The 14617-nt window shown below is 41.5% G+C and overlaps 1 protein-coding gene across 1 annotated transcript in view; it reads right to left on the reverse strand.

The window, feature by feature from the left end:
- Nucleotides 1-14617, reverse strand: part of adgra1b (adhesion G protein-coupled receptor A1b) — a 203894-nt gene that overhangs the window by 72774 nt on the left and 116503 nt on the right. The gene's annotated exons all lie outside the window — the stretch shown is intronic.

The raw sequence follows: 14617 nt of genomic DNA on the forward strand, positions 1-14617 counted from the left end.
GTAAATCCAAACTGTAATGTAAACCTGCCTGTAAAATAAAAAAATAATCCCCACCAGAGTTGCATTCAAGATCCACACTCCCTCTGATTTGTTATGACCTGAAGCAGATCATTTTATATTCTGACCAAATAACTAAGTAGCCCATACTGTCCAAGAAAGTCTGAGCTACAATCAAGATCCAGCAGCCCCACAAGAGCGGCATGATTACAGCTTCGGGAACTTTGGCAAAGCTCACGATTTAGTAACTTGACATCCTGGTGGACAGAAATGTTGCTCAAGGGTGTGTGGACCAGTGAGTGACTGCATTTAGGACAGGACAGGCAGCACTTAGGCTGCCAAAGAGCAAGTTTAATCAGAAAAAAAGGCTTCCAAAGTGCCACTGTCAGCATGTGTGGCCACACACACTTAACTCTGTGCAACTGATATATCTGCATCAGCTCATGAATTCCACATGCCATGCACAAATACAGCAGAGGGAAGTTAAGCAAACGCGTGTTTAAAAAGAAAAGGCTTTCTGCTGACATTATCTGAGCTGTGATTTTATTCAGAAAAGTGATAATTCTCTAGTCAGGGACCTTCATCAGAGTGTGAAGCAGCGATTAAACAAGCTGACATCTTTGTTGTTGTTGTTGTGAAGAAGTGATTACAACAGAAAATGTTCTTTCAAATGAAGCCAGCACCTTGGGTTATTAACAGAATTTGTGCGCCATGAACAGATTTCTCGGAAGAAGCAAAATGACTGACCCCGCACATTGATTCATCAGATGACCCTGATGGAGAATGATGCTAATGACAAGGCTGCTGATGATACCCCTTCATAATAGGCATAATGACGGCATCTTGCTTGCGGCTTGCTTTCCGAATGCAGTCTGTTTTTAATCAGCTTTCAATCGCTTCACCCTCCCTGGCGTGAGAGGATCAGCACTTTGAACCTAAAGGGGAGGGAAGCTTCCTGCCAGAGATGAATGTGGATGCACGGAAAGTGCCCTTACAGTTAATGGGTAGCTGCTTAGTCAGATGTTCAGCCCAATCAATGCCGAGGAGGAAGATAGCCAAATTTCTTAATCGAGTTAATCAAGAGCTTCCTTGTCCAGTATTATGTTGATTACAGTAACCGTGGCGTTTGTCCAGCCTTTTATTCTGCTTTGTCCTGATCGTCCTGGTTCCTTCTGTATCCTAGAAAATAAATATACACGGGTGCCAAAGAGCAGCTGTGTGCTTAAGCACAGTTCTTTTTACGTCCGAGACACCACGGCAGCATCAGCTTTGTTAGCTATTTGTTTCTGCATTGACTCACTCTTGAAAAGGTGTTGATTTTCACCCTGCAGGGTGTGTATGCATGTGTGTGTGGAGGGAGAGCAAGAAAGACAGAGGATCTTTGCCTTGAAATTTATGTTGCATCATTTCCTTTCTGTGAGCAGCTCAAGCTTGGCAGTCTGTTTCCAAGACGTCACAGGATACAGACATCAGGGATGGAGTCAGGGAGGATTTCAGCCTAGGTGACGATCTAGGTGGTGTTAAACACAGGCCCTGGCATGCTATTCGAATGCAGTGAGCACAGATTCCGAGTGACCCATCATCCCCAGGGGAAATGTTTTCAAATCGCACAAATTCAAAAAAGAAACCTTATCTCGTATACTTGTCTCTGCATCTCTTCCTACATCTGTTATCCCTTTTTATGTGGTGTATCAAAGTGATTTACAGCCCGGGGTGTGTGTGTGCGCCATAAGCCATGGCGTGCGTAAGGTCCCATTCTCAGCAACAATCTATGTTCCTCCTGAGCAACCTAAACAGCTACATTTCCTCAACCCCAATGCCACCAGGGACCTCACACTTCAGAGTTGATTTAGCTGGTTGTACCTCAGCTGCCTGACCTTCCTCCAAGCCCCTCCCTTTTTTAACAGGGCAGCATGCTGTAGTCTTAGTAACCATAATCACACGCTCCCCTCCATCTCTCATTCTAGCCTTCCCCCTGCTTATTCTTTTATTCTCTTCCTTATAGAGGGCAGTTAGGTGAATGTCAGCAGTCACCTCCTATTTCAAGCTGTTCCTTGCTCGTCCACCTCCCTCCCTCCAGCCTCCTCCTGCCTGCTCCTTGATGCACAGCCCTGCTTGATGGAACCACCAAGCTGCAAAACAGCCTGCTGGGCAAAACACAACAGCGGCGTTTGACCTGGGGTGGCCACCAAATCACAGCATAAACATCGTGCTTAAACACAGATTCCTGACTTTACAGGAGCGATTGCTATTTAGACAAAAGAGGTGGAAAATTAGGAGAGCCACTTTAGTGTGCGATCCAAAATTAGAAAGAGCCACAGCTCTGTGCCTTTGTAGATATATCTGTGGGAGCGATACAGCTATTTATTTGCGCGGGCGGAAACTTGAAAATTAAGTATGAATGGAATGGATTTAGCTCAAAGGGCAGCTTGCTGAGCTCGCCTTCAGCCAAGAAGAACTGCTGACAAGCACGATGGGAGACTTGCATAATTTTTCTGTTTCTTTTTTTTTCTCATAATCATTGGCAGTCCAGTCAGCACAGACGTGGTCAAAGGCGCAGTGTCCATGACAAATAGGTAGACATCAGGAGACTTCAGGGGGATTGTTTCTACCCCTTATGTTTTAGAGTGATTCTGAAAATAAATCACAGTTTGCTCAGAAACATTTTTTTTTCTCTTTAAACAAAAAGCTTGTACACAGGATGCTGCCAGAGCTTATTCAATATTTGAACACACTTGTATCTCCTGACACCGAAAATACAAATAAAAGGAAACACGGCTCTACAGCAAATGACTGCTGCTCGCGAGATTCAAATGCGTTTTGCTCTTGAGCAATTTTACGCCGTGGCGTTGTTAGCGTTACCTATCAAGACAAATTAAACACAATCCCACACGGTTGCCATGCCAACAGGAATCTGTTTCCCCCCCTACATGAGTTGTGTGGCGTCGTCGTGTTGTGTTGGTTAGTTGGTTGGGTGGGGGCATTTGAGCAGATATGAAGCAGGAAATCAGCGTCTTTGGAGAGGCTGAGCTGTGCTTCAGCTGTCAGCCACGCTCTCCTCAGTCAGCTCTGACTCAAACTGTCACATCACAGTGTAGTGGCGTAACAAAAACATTCAAGAGGCCGCAGCAGATGGACAATACTGTCTGACTGAAAGGCCGTTTCGGATTACAGATTAATTAATGAGTATGTGGTGGATAAAACTCATGAATTTGCTGCGAGGTGACTGATAAAGAGCCATAAAAGAACCTTAAAAGGGGAATTCACATTTCCATCATAGTGCTTTAATGCAAATATTTGAATTTCACTGGTCAGTAAGAGTTTGTCGCATTAGTCAGTCACTGCCACGTCAGCGTAGCCTACATGCCCATTATTAAATGGCCTGTATTTTATATAGCGCTTTACTAGTCCCTAAGGACCCCAAAGCGCTTTACATATCCAGTCATCCACCCATTCACACACACATTCACACACTGGTGATGGCAAGCTACATTGTAGCCACAGCCACCCTGGGGCGCACTGACAGCAAAGATAACTGTGACTCACTACAGTGTGCCTTTTGAAAGAAAACATTTTTATGCACTACCACAATGATAAGAAGCAATTTGCGCACACTAAGAAAAAAGAATTATTCATTGCTCTGACTCATCTCCCATCTACAGTCGGTACCATAAATATTTGGACGGTGGCACTTTGTGTAATTTTGTCTCTGCTCAGCACAAAAGATTTGAAATGAAGCAATCAGGATGGGAATGAAGCTAGACTTTCACCTTTAATTTAATTTTAAGGGTTTTAACAAAAATATGCTCTTACTTTTGAGAGCTGACAGCCAGGTTCTGCTGTTTCCTGAGTGTTTCTTGAAAAATTAAAGGCGATAAAAGGTATGGAGTTCATTCCAAGTATTGAATTTGCATTGGTAGTATTTGACAGGAACCCTTGATATGTGATCTGAAGTGTTGTGGATGCACGAGAAACCTAACAGCGAGACGATAGAACCTTTAGGAGTCGCCAAAACTACAATGTTTGCTTTTAAAATTAAACAACAAAGGCCTAAAAAAGAATTTGAGAATGTTCTCAAATGGCCAAGTCCTCAACTGACCTCAACTGAGAATGCATTTTATTCACTGAAGACACAACTGAATGCAAAAACATGCGAACACAAGCAGTGGCTGAAGGTAAAAGCCAGACAGAGCATCTCAAGGGAGGCAACGCAGTATTTTGTGATGCCCATGGGTGACTCCAGGCAGTCACAGACTGCAAAGGATTTTCATTCAAGTATTGTGGATAATAAGTTTAACTCTGTTGCTTTCTCCAATTAGTTTTAAACGTCTAAAATTGGAATGACTATCGCTCCAAATCTTTAAGGAGTCTATAAAACGGCTATTGTAGGGCTTGTAGTTTTGGAAGGCTCAGACCCAAAGTATATAGTTTTGCCTCTATGGAGCAGGTTGTTAAAATAATAAATTCCTTATTTGCCTTGACAGTAATCTTGAATTTAATATTAAGCTGAAATTTAGAATTTGCTTTAACTCAAGTTTGGTTGGCACCGGCCTGTGTCTTGCTGACAAGTTTGCCATTGTGTTCAATGCTCACCGTCTCACTATCTCACAATACATTTAAATGATATCCTTAAAGAAGCGATAGGCAATGGACTGCATAAATCAGAATTTTGGATTTTGTGAAAAATGCCTAATTAGTGAAACTGAAACCAGCGTTAGCAATGAGAAGGACTTCTCTGAACAGTCCCAAACAATCACCACCTTTTTCCTTGGAGACGCTTGCATGTGTGAAGCTGTCAGACTAACTGAAAGAGCTCGGCTTTGCAAACATCAGCACTGAGCAAATCGCTGCGCTGTGTGAAGTTTACTGTTTTTGAAAGGCAAGAAGTGGTAGAATTGCAGTACCATATCATCATTTTGATACATGCTCTGCAGGCTTGAACTTTTCTAAACATTATCTGAAGGAGGTCAGTACACTTAGTTAGCACCGAGTGATGCTTAATTGAGGCAGTAAGGAGCCTTGACTCTCAGTTTATTACAACGTCCCTGTGTGTCATGGAGATTCAAATGCTAAAAGGTAGCTAACACTAGCTAGCTCACGTTTAAGTATTAGCATGAAGTAGGACATTTTTAAAAAGTGATGAAAACTGCTGAAAGTAACTGATCTGTGCTGTTGTTTATGTTTCCAATGGGTAAAAGGACAATAATAATAATGTCACTGCCACAGCTTTAGTTACTGGTGAAAGCTGTAAGAACAAAGACCACCGCTACCTCCACCACAGCGCTGCCACACACATACATAAAGTCCTCTTGAAGTTGATCTGGCTCATGCTTTACTGTCACCACTTTCTGTATCTTATGCTCTCGTTTCTTGACTTAGATTCACCTGCTGGTTACAGAGACAAGATTAATGGTCGGTCACTCGGCGTAGCAATAACAGCTGGCGATCACACAAAGTGGATGTGCTAGCACTGCCTGACAGGTGAAACCGATTCATAACTTTGGATTATGCCAAAGGGTCCTGTCCTCTCTCTGTTCGGACTGCCCCGGTGGATAAATGTCTGAGTTCCCCTTAATTCAATACATGTACAACCTCTGACTTTATACTCTTTTCCAGATTTACTTTCACTTATTCCAGGTCAGCAGTCTAGCAGTGAAAGAGGACATGACAGCTATACAATTAAAGTCATGTTTAGGCTTGAAGTCATTAATAGATTTCTCACTTTTGTTCCACTTGTCGGATAGCTTTATTTCAAGCACGCTGCATCTGAAGCCTGGAAACAACATTGCTGCAGTGATATCAATTGTCGCAGCTTGCTGCTGTAAAGGCAGATTTACCCAGAAAAGGGTGCATTTGACTTGAACAATATGATTAAGCACATCTCCATTTGAGGAGAGACGGGGGCAGAACAATTGCAGTCTCTTTGGGACTTTTTTCGACTGTAATTTAAGATCCGCCACACAGGTGGAATGGATGTGAAGTGGTGTGTGTGCGCTTCACAGATTGAATTATACAATTACTTTCCACCTGCCATCTGATGATTTTTTTTTTTTTTTTGTACATGTGGCAACACTCTCAGCTTTGGCAAGCCAGGGCCAAGTATTGATCGCATAAATGCACGTCGTCAAACAGTTTGCAGTTCGTGGGACTGAGGTGAACTCTGCAAATCAATTGGAATGAAATAATGAAACGAAAAATGAAAGTGTAACCTTCACAACTGATGTTCATGCTACCATGAATCCAAACACTGTAACGCTAGCACACATCCCTATGTAGACACACGAGTTTAAAATATGTATCATGTTCCCCTGACATGATCTACAGTTTGTATTAGTTGATAGCAATATCCAGTAAGATATGATGGCACACAGAGCCTCCTCCCATTTCTGATCTTGTCACCATGGAAACCTGCTTATTAGTCTGCGTGAATTAACAAGTTTCCTCCACAGAGTGGAGGGCTAGCTAGTGCTTCATGTGCTAAGTGCCTTTACATCAACATGGGTATGCATGAATATGTATGACGGTGGGGAACCGGGGTCATTCATCAGCAAAACTCGAGTACAACATGGTAGAGTGGGATTTCTGACTTCCAGACCTCCGCTCGGGGAACATGATTAACCATCCTCTGACCGGCGGCGGCAGACACGAACCGTATTTCAAAGATTTTCTTTTTTTAAAAAGCAGACACAATTAATTTTTTACATGTAATTTGATCAACCCAAGGAAAGTCTAAATATTCCATTTTCTTGTGAGCGTGATGCAACACGGAGTGGTCTGCGAGCTCATTAATCATAATTTAACACTCGCACTGTAGCACTGGCCTCTTTTAGGACTTCTCTTACACTGATGTTGCGTGCAGGGCCTTATGGTTCCCTGGATCCCACCTACACACACCAGCTGTTGTGAGATTCTAGAGAGGTCAACACCATCTGCACACAGCAAACACAACTCATGCTGTATAGAACAAATAACGCTTTGGAGATCAAGTGGATCCATTCATGTGCAACCAAAAAGCATTTTGGGGCTCCCGCGACTGTGGTAGATATTGCAACCATCCGACTGCTGCCAGCTGAATGGCAAAGCATAAAGGCAGTGAACTGTACATTATAAATATACACACGATATAAAATTGCTCGCTCAATGCTCAATACGTAAAGACGAAGGATGCATAATGGCAAATCCTCATGAAAGCATTTATGCCATAATAACATTTATGAGCAATCAGGTGTGCTGCGTGGTTAAAAAAGGTATTAACTGTTGGTTTACTAAGCCATTTTCGTTAATCAACACAGCATTATATAAAAATGCAAAAGGTTTCATTTAGCCATAATGTATTTAAAGCTAATGGAATTGTCCTGAGATGCGATTGTCTTTAATGACCTACTCTCTCATTTTGCATTTAAGCTCCTCTCCTGGAAAATGCTCCTGGGCATCAGCACAGCAAATCTAACAGATCTGGGAGGGAAATGAAAGCAGAGGAAGAGGGGAAGGAAAGTGCTGTATATTTTTGCCCTCTTGCACCATATTAATCCCTTCCCACTAATCCTTCAGCTGAACCAAATAAAGCTGTAATGGCTTTGATGGCCATTTTTGGCTCACCAGGGTGATGATGAACTCACTGGTCAAAATCACCAATTCAATCCCTTGGCCAGATTTTTAAAAACATTCATTATTATTATGTCCCTTTTGTCTCCATGTGTCTGATAGACTTTCACAGACTACACGAAGATCTGTGATTGTTCGGCCACGAAGCAAGCGCAGACCTTCACGCCTCAAACATGAAAATACAGATGAGAAGTGTAACAGAAATATCTTTAGAATCAACAGATCAAAAAAAGCCAAAAAAAGAAGAAAAAAGTAGGCATATTCACCAAACCTGCTCGGCTTCTGCCCACTGTGCTTACTCACACTGACTTTATTAAAAATCTAGCCTCCGCATTTTAAAGTCAGTAAAGGGTGAGTCTCTTCAAACAATAGTTTGAAATAAAATGTCAACAACTTAAGGCAGATGCCTTTGAAAAGACAGGGCTTTGAAATGTTTGAAGCTTGCTTCTCTGCAGAGGCTTCTAAGAGTAGGTTAGTGGATTTCACTTGCTACCTAGATAACCACAAGACCAGCCCTCAACAGAAACACTTGGAATCCATCCAACAGCTGCAACCGCTTTGTGTGAACAGATGGGAAATGTGTTTGGGCTGTGGAGACCAGCACAAAGAGACTAAAAATGGCTTGTTTAGAATGTCGACTTGACCTTGTTTGTCTTAAATTAGGTCTGGAATGGGAACTGATATATGTCAGCCAAGATGTGAAACACGCTCGTGAGCTGCACATCTTTTCCAATAAACTGAACGTGGAGCAAAGAGAATGATAGTGTGAGATAATCCAGGCTATTACTAATGCTGAGAGGTGGTATAAAGGGGCTGGATGGAGCCTGGATCGACTGTCATAGGGCGAGAGGCGGGGTACGCCCTGAGTTGCCAACTTTGACACTTCAGAATTGGGGAGACATTCAAAAGGGCTGGTTTTTTTTTGGGGGGGGGAGGGTTTTGGCGGGGGGGCAGTAGCCAGTAGCATCCATGCGCTTGACTTCGAGGTGTCGCGGTTATTATTGTCCGGCCGGAAACGGCAGCCCAATTAAGGATGGTTTAGCAATTTTTTTGTCCGGGTGGAATTTGGGAGAAATTTGGGAGAATGGTGGCTCCAGGAGATTTTTGGGAGGGGCACTGAAATTCGGGATTCTTCCGGAAAAATGGGGAGGGTTGGCATGTATGGGGCTAACACATAGATGGATAACCATTCAATTTGATTTTCTATTCAGTTTTATTCATATGGTGCCAAATCACAATAGCAGCCCTAACTATATGCTTTATTGAAAAGGCTAATCTTAACCAGCGTCTCTGTCTTCTGAAAAGTTTCTAAAATAGAGCCAATCAGAATGTGGGACTTTTTCTCTATAAGTGAGATTGGAGACAAATTACAAAACAAAACTATGCAGTCCCAAATAAAAGAGAACACCTGGTCAGGCTATGACATTGCCCAGTTTCTGTATTCATGCTTTTTGGTAGGTTTTTGGTTTAGAGACAAACAAATAAACTCAGTTCAACAAACAGACAAAGTCTAAACTTGAATTATTTAGTTTTAATTTAAATATAATAGTTCATTATTGCTTTATATTTTAAATTAACATGATACAAAGCAGTAGTCAATTTTCAGTAGCTTGTCTTTATGCACACTTTGATTTTTGTTCACAGATGTTGTTTGCTATGCTGTACAAGCCTCTCAGTCTCGGTCACGCTGAAGAATCCAAAACACAACACTCTTAGCAAGGGTAGGAGGATTTATTGAAGCGCACTCGTGCCTCAGATGCACATCACTTTAATCGATCTGTTTAAGCATTACCATAGTCAGCTCACTTTGGGTGTTCAGACCCCCTCCCCATGCTGTAATCAATGACAGTCCATCCACTGTTCCATTCCCCCCCCACTCCTACATGATGCAGTGGAACCAAAGCAAATTGACTCATATATGTCTAAAGAAGCGGAGATGAAAGCTTCTGTTTCTCAATCAGGTCCACCATTTCAGCGAAAAGACCGACAGCAAATTCTCCAGCGCCATCTCATAGTAAGATGAGAAAAAGAAAGATGATTGGAGCTTAATTTGAGCAAACGAAATCCCCGGGGATCTGCACTCAATTCATCAGCCATTTAATGTGTTAAACAAGGCTAATAAGCTGGTGTCAGTAAGCTGCCTCTTTAGCACAACTGCAGAAAAATACGCCCTGATCCATGTTGTCATGGAAGTGGTGCTACGCAACTTGGAAACAATCATCCAGGGAATTGTCTCTGCCTACACAGTGCAGTTTAAAAACTTCATGTGATATTTTTTTTGGTGGGGTTGAGGCCTTTATGAAACTGCAAACAGGAAATTATAAGTGGGGGAGAGAAAAAAAGGCCAGTGGTTGAACTTAAAAAAGAAACATCTTAAACTCTACCCACAATACCTGATTTGAGTCCTGGTCTCTGAGCCAGCACAGTTCAAGGTGTCATCATATTTCTCCCACTTCCCCCAATAAGCCATTTTTTTTTTTTACAATTGTTGTTATGTCATATAACATGTAAGCATACTGAATAAACACAGGCAATCTTAACGGCGTATTCTCTACTACTTTAAAGGTTAACAGATCATATAACAAAATACTGCACAGTGTAGAAAACCCACCCAGGAGTCATTTATTTTGCTCTTGTTAGTGGACTGTTGGGAGTCTCAGTATATACTCAACACATAGTCTGATCAGTGCCATAGTCTGGTCTTGTAAGTCGTTAACAAATAAATGAGACACATTTTCTCCATGCGCACCCTTCATTTAAAAATAAATGCAACATTTTCCTTGTCATTGACCCAAGTCCACCATCACTATCTAAAATTAATGGCTGCACATAATAATGTCAATGTTAGAACTTTTACATTGTCACCCATAGCGCATTATTCAAATGGGCAGACTGATGATTTGGATGGAGCAGAGCTTACGTGAGCCAATCTAGCCACTGCCTACATCCATCAATCTACAGAGCCTCCACTTGGCCCAGATTAACATCAGACAAGAGGGCACACTTTGAAGATTCTGTTTAAAAAAGTGATTAGCTGGGAGCCAGCCATGCAGCCCAATGGGGACTTATTAGCCATCCCACTTAGTGTACACATTGACCACCGAGAGACAGGGAATGAGGACGGGAGGGGAAGAGAAGTCATTCATCACAGATATTTGTTTTCACCCTGATTAGGAAACAAGCAATGTAATGGTGTTAACAACCGGCTAACCTTTGTCTCATCGCCTTCTTTAACATATGTTTGAGAATGCAGCTCTTGGTCCAAGCTGCAGAGCCTCTAAAAAAGTCCAAGACAGAGATTTGAAGCAATTGCGTATGATTGATTTTTGTAGCTGTTCCACATTGGACAGCACACTAAATGATTTATAGCTCAGGTCTTCTTCTCAGAGGAAGTGGCAGTTCTTTAAAAGCTCCACACTCTGTCATAGCTAAAGTTAGCTGTGTGTATGCACCCACCCGTGTGTATGCATACAGTGATATCAAATTCTGACATTCACGACAAGTGAAACTTCTATCTTACAAAAGTCAAGAAGGAGATTTTTGAGAGCAATTTATTGGGAGAGGTCCTTGAACCCTGCAGGACCAACAGTAAACAACATAATGTATGCCTAGATGTACAGTGTGGCATTTCTGTGAAGAGGCACGACTCTTGCCTCTACTTTGCAAGTGCCAGGCTGAAGTAGGATCAGCTGTGGTAATGGTGGAGGGAGAGGAGGGGGACGAATAAGCTCATTGGTGCTGTTCCATTTGTCATGAGAGAGACACTATCTAGCTATTTGTCTGTGATCCTTTAACCTCAGGGTCACCGCCGCTGGCCATGTTTAACTCCATCAGACTAAGGAGCTTGCCACATGCCCCCAGCTACCATCGCCATGTCACAGCATCTAAGCTACATGGATCTCAGGGGTTGGAGCTAATTGGTCGCTTTTCAGGAAGCCTGTCTCCATTGGTCTCATCAGGAGAAGTTAGTACTATCATCAAGGTGTCATTACCCAGAGAGAATTGACCATTGTGGCAGTGATGAAGAGGAAGCAAAGATCTACTCCTGTCTTTGCCCTGAAATTCATTTAAAAAGCAATTTGACTTGCTGCTTAATGCTCCTCCCTTCAAGTCGCATTACTTTAAGAACTCATTTTCATGTCCTTGAAGAGTGGAAAAAACAATTCGTACTTTTCAGCAGCAACTGAAAAAATATGCAGGACACTTATATAGATTGTTTCCAAGATCACTATATTTATTTATTTATTTTGTTGCTTTTCAAATAAGTCAAGCATTATTCAAATTGGGTACTTTAGTTTGCAAAGCTTCATACAAAATCCATTAGTAGCTGTTCATCACTTTTATCTTTCACATTTTTCACTTTTTTTTTTAGAAACAATAGCAAATAATTCAATGTTCTTTTTTTTCTTGAAAAAAATATTACTAAGATGTTCTCTCAAGGTGGTGATACTCAGTGAAACAGTCATCTAATTCTTTTTTTCTCTTCTCTGCAAAATTAATCTATAACTTCCAAATTGTTTACAGCTTTTTGAAAATAAAGTATGTACATATATGTACATGTGTGTGTAGATATATATGTATGTATATGTATGTGTGTTTGTTACTTGTAGTTATTACTGCCTGTTACCTGTGGTAATGCAATTTATAATTTATATATTCTGTATTCAGTTATGAAGGCTCTAATTGTTGTTTGCGAGCTGCCGTTTAGATGCTTGTATGTGCCCGGGGCTGTTGATGGGTCTGTATGCAATGATGGGCGTAGCTGCGGGAAGTTTATTGTTTTTTTTGTTGATGAGTGAGTATAAGGGTGGGATTTAATAATAATAATGTTCAATATAGGTATTTGTTGTGCCTGAAAATGAACAAATAAATGAATGAATGAATGAATGAATGAATGAATGAAAATTCTCTCTGTTTGTTTTCTTCAAGTTATTCTTGGATTTTTTAAATTTTACCATGTGTGTCGTTTTTGTTATTCCCTAACACGTAATAATCCAAATCAATGCAATGTAGGTGCACAGCTAGAAAGACTCTTAATCCTTACACACGTGAAGTAGAATCTGAGTCAAGGGACAGTTTAGTTTCATCAGATGCAAATCAGACACGGAGCAAAATGTGCAGATGGTACATTGGTTCTGTCTCATCCACTCAGTATAGGAAGGCTGCTAGTGAAATGATGAAAAAAAAACAGCTGACTGAGATGTTGGCGGTGACAGTGACACCTCCCTCCACCAAGCTCCTGAAAAAAGTGAGCTGCAAACCTGCAGCCTCCAGGGGGCTTTGTATAAGAATGGATGCTCGACGGTGGCTAGCACCAGCCAGACGTTAGTTCCACTCCAGGGATGGACCTGCCTTTCCATGTCAGTGTAAATGTAATTTTCACTCAGCTAAAGCACCTCAGGTACCCTCTCGCCTCACATCCAGGATTAAGTAGTGAGAGCGAGAGTCAGGAAGAAAAAAGACAGACAGCAACATGTGATGTGAGAAATGAAAGCAATGTGTGGCAACCTTTGCGATATGCTTTCGTGCATGCGGAGTGTGCAGTCATGCGTGTGTGCATATCGTCAGGTGCTGTGGCACCTGCAGTTTGTCCCATTTTTACTCCATTAAACTGCCATTCATCCGCACAATGCATGAAGCACTGGGCGATCAAATCTAATTCCGCATGGCCAATATTTTGAGGTTAAGATCTCAAAATCCATTTAACCACAGAACCAATAGGAAGTTCAGAGAAGACTTAAATATCTGCATGTATTTTACTGTGTAAAATACTTTTTACTCTGTAAAATACCAAAAATAAAGTACAGTAGCATACTCTTATTTATTTAAATAACTAAAATTTACATTTAAAAATGACATGTATAGACATGCATGCAGTCTTAAGAGATATACTGAAGTTTTAGCTGAAGGCTGTCTGGTTTTGTGTGATATCCAGAGCTCTCTTTTTTTTATCGGAACCCACGTATAGCAGCTCAGCTAACAGTCTGGAGATTGTGCGATAGACAATGGACAACTCTATCAGCTATCAGCTCAAGTTGCAGTGCTAATGCTAAGAGAAAGCAGTACTCTTCAACTGCAATAATGTTTCTTCCTTACGTGTTTAATCCACATAGTTTATACTGGCACACCAGATGGCGAGTATTTGTGTTTTTATTGTAAAACATAAAAATAATGCACAAAAGGATTTATTATTATTGTATTGTTGACACGATGTAGCAATAACTGCAGCTATTCCACAGCTCCACAGCCAAACAACAAACTAACCTTCCATGTAGTCCTCTGTCCTCAGTCCCAGGGCAGGGGAAAGAAAGAGGAGTATACAGGATTACACACAACTGACTTGTCATGTCATCCCAAACACAATCGACCTTTGTTGGCTCCCCGTGGGAGGCTCCAGCCTAGGTTTCTATCTGCAAGACTTAACCTAACACACACTGCCATCCATCTCTTTCCTCAAGGCCACAATGTATCACATCTGCCTTCTCATTTACAACTAAAGCTGCCAATCCAGGCCAAAGTACACTCCTGGGGCTGCAGGATCCAGATAAATGCCCCAAACAGTTCAGCATAAACAGGTGCTGTCAATCAATGAGATTCTTGTCAGTGCACAACTAGGTAAGATGATTCGCCGTGCATACAAGCCAGAGGCTCCTGAGCAGGTTCAGAAAGTCACCTGACATCAGGCAATATTTTTCCAGTGATATAATGATTTAGTAATCACAGCTTTTAATGCTTTTAAAAAATTTGACGTTTTCCAGCAATAGTCATTCAACACTTCATGGTACTTTAAGCTAATGGGCTAGTCCTAGAAAATGTTTCCTCCCTACCTATCACTTCTGCTAACACCTTTTCAGAACAGCATTAACTTGCTGCAAACAGCACACAGCTTACTAACTTCATATGTCAAAATGGTAGTATTTTCTCATTTAGACATAAATCAATTTTACCTTTTACGTTTTCCTGCCACTTCATGTTGCGTACATATGAAATTCACAGAATGAGCCATGGTACCTTC

The sequence above is a fragment of the Diplotaxodon limnothrissa genome, linkage group LG13, assembly GCF_057381915.1.
Source record: "Diplotaxodon limnothrissa isolate DT_005_m linkage group LG13, D_limnothrissa_male_GT1.1, whole genome shotgun sequence".
In the NCBI taxonomy this organism is placed as follows: domain Eukaryota; kingdom Metazoa; phylum Chordata; class Actinopteri; order Cichliformes; family Cichlidae; genus Diplotaxodon; species Diplotaxodon limnothrissa.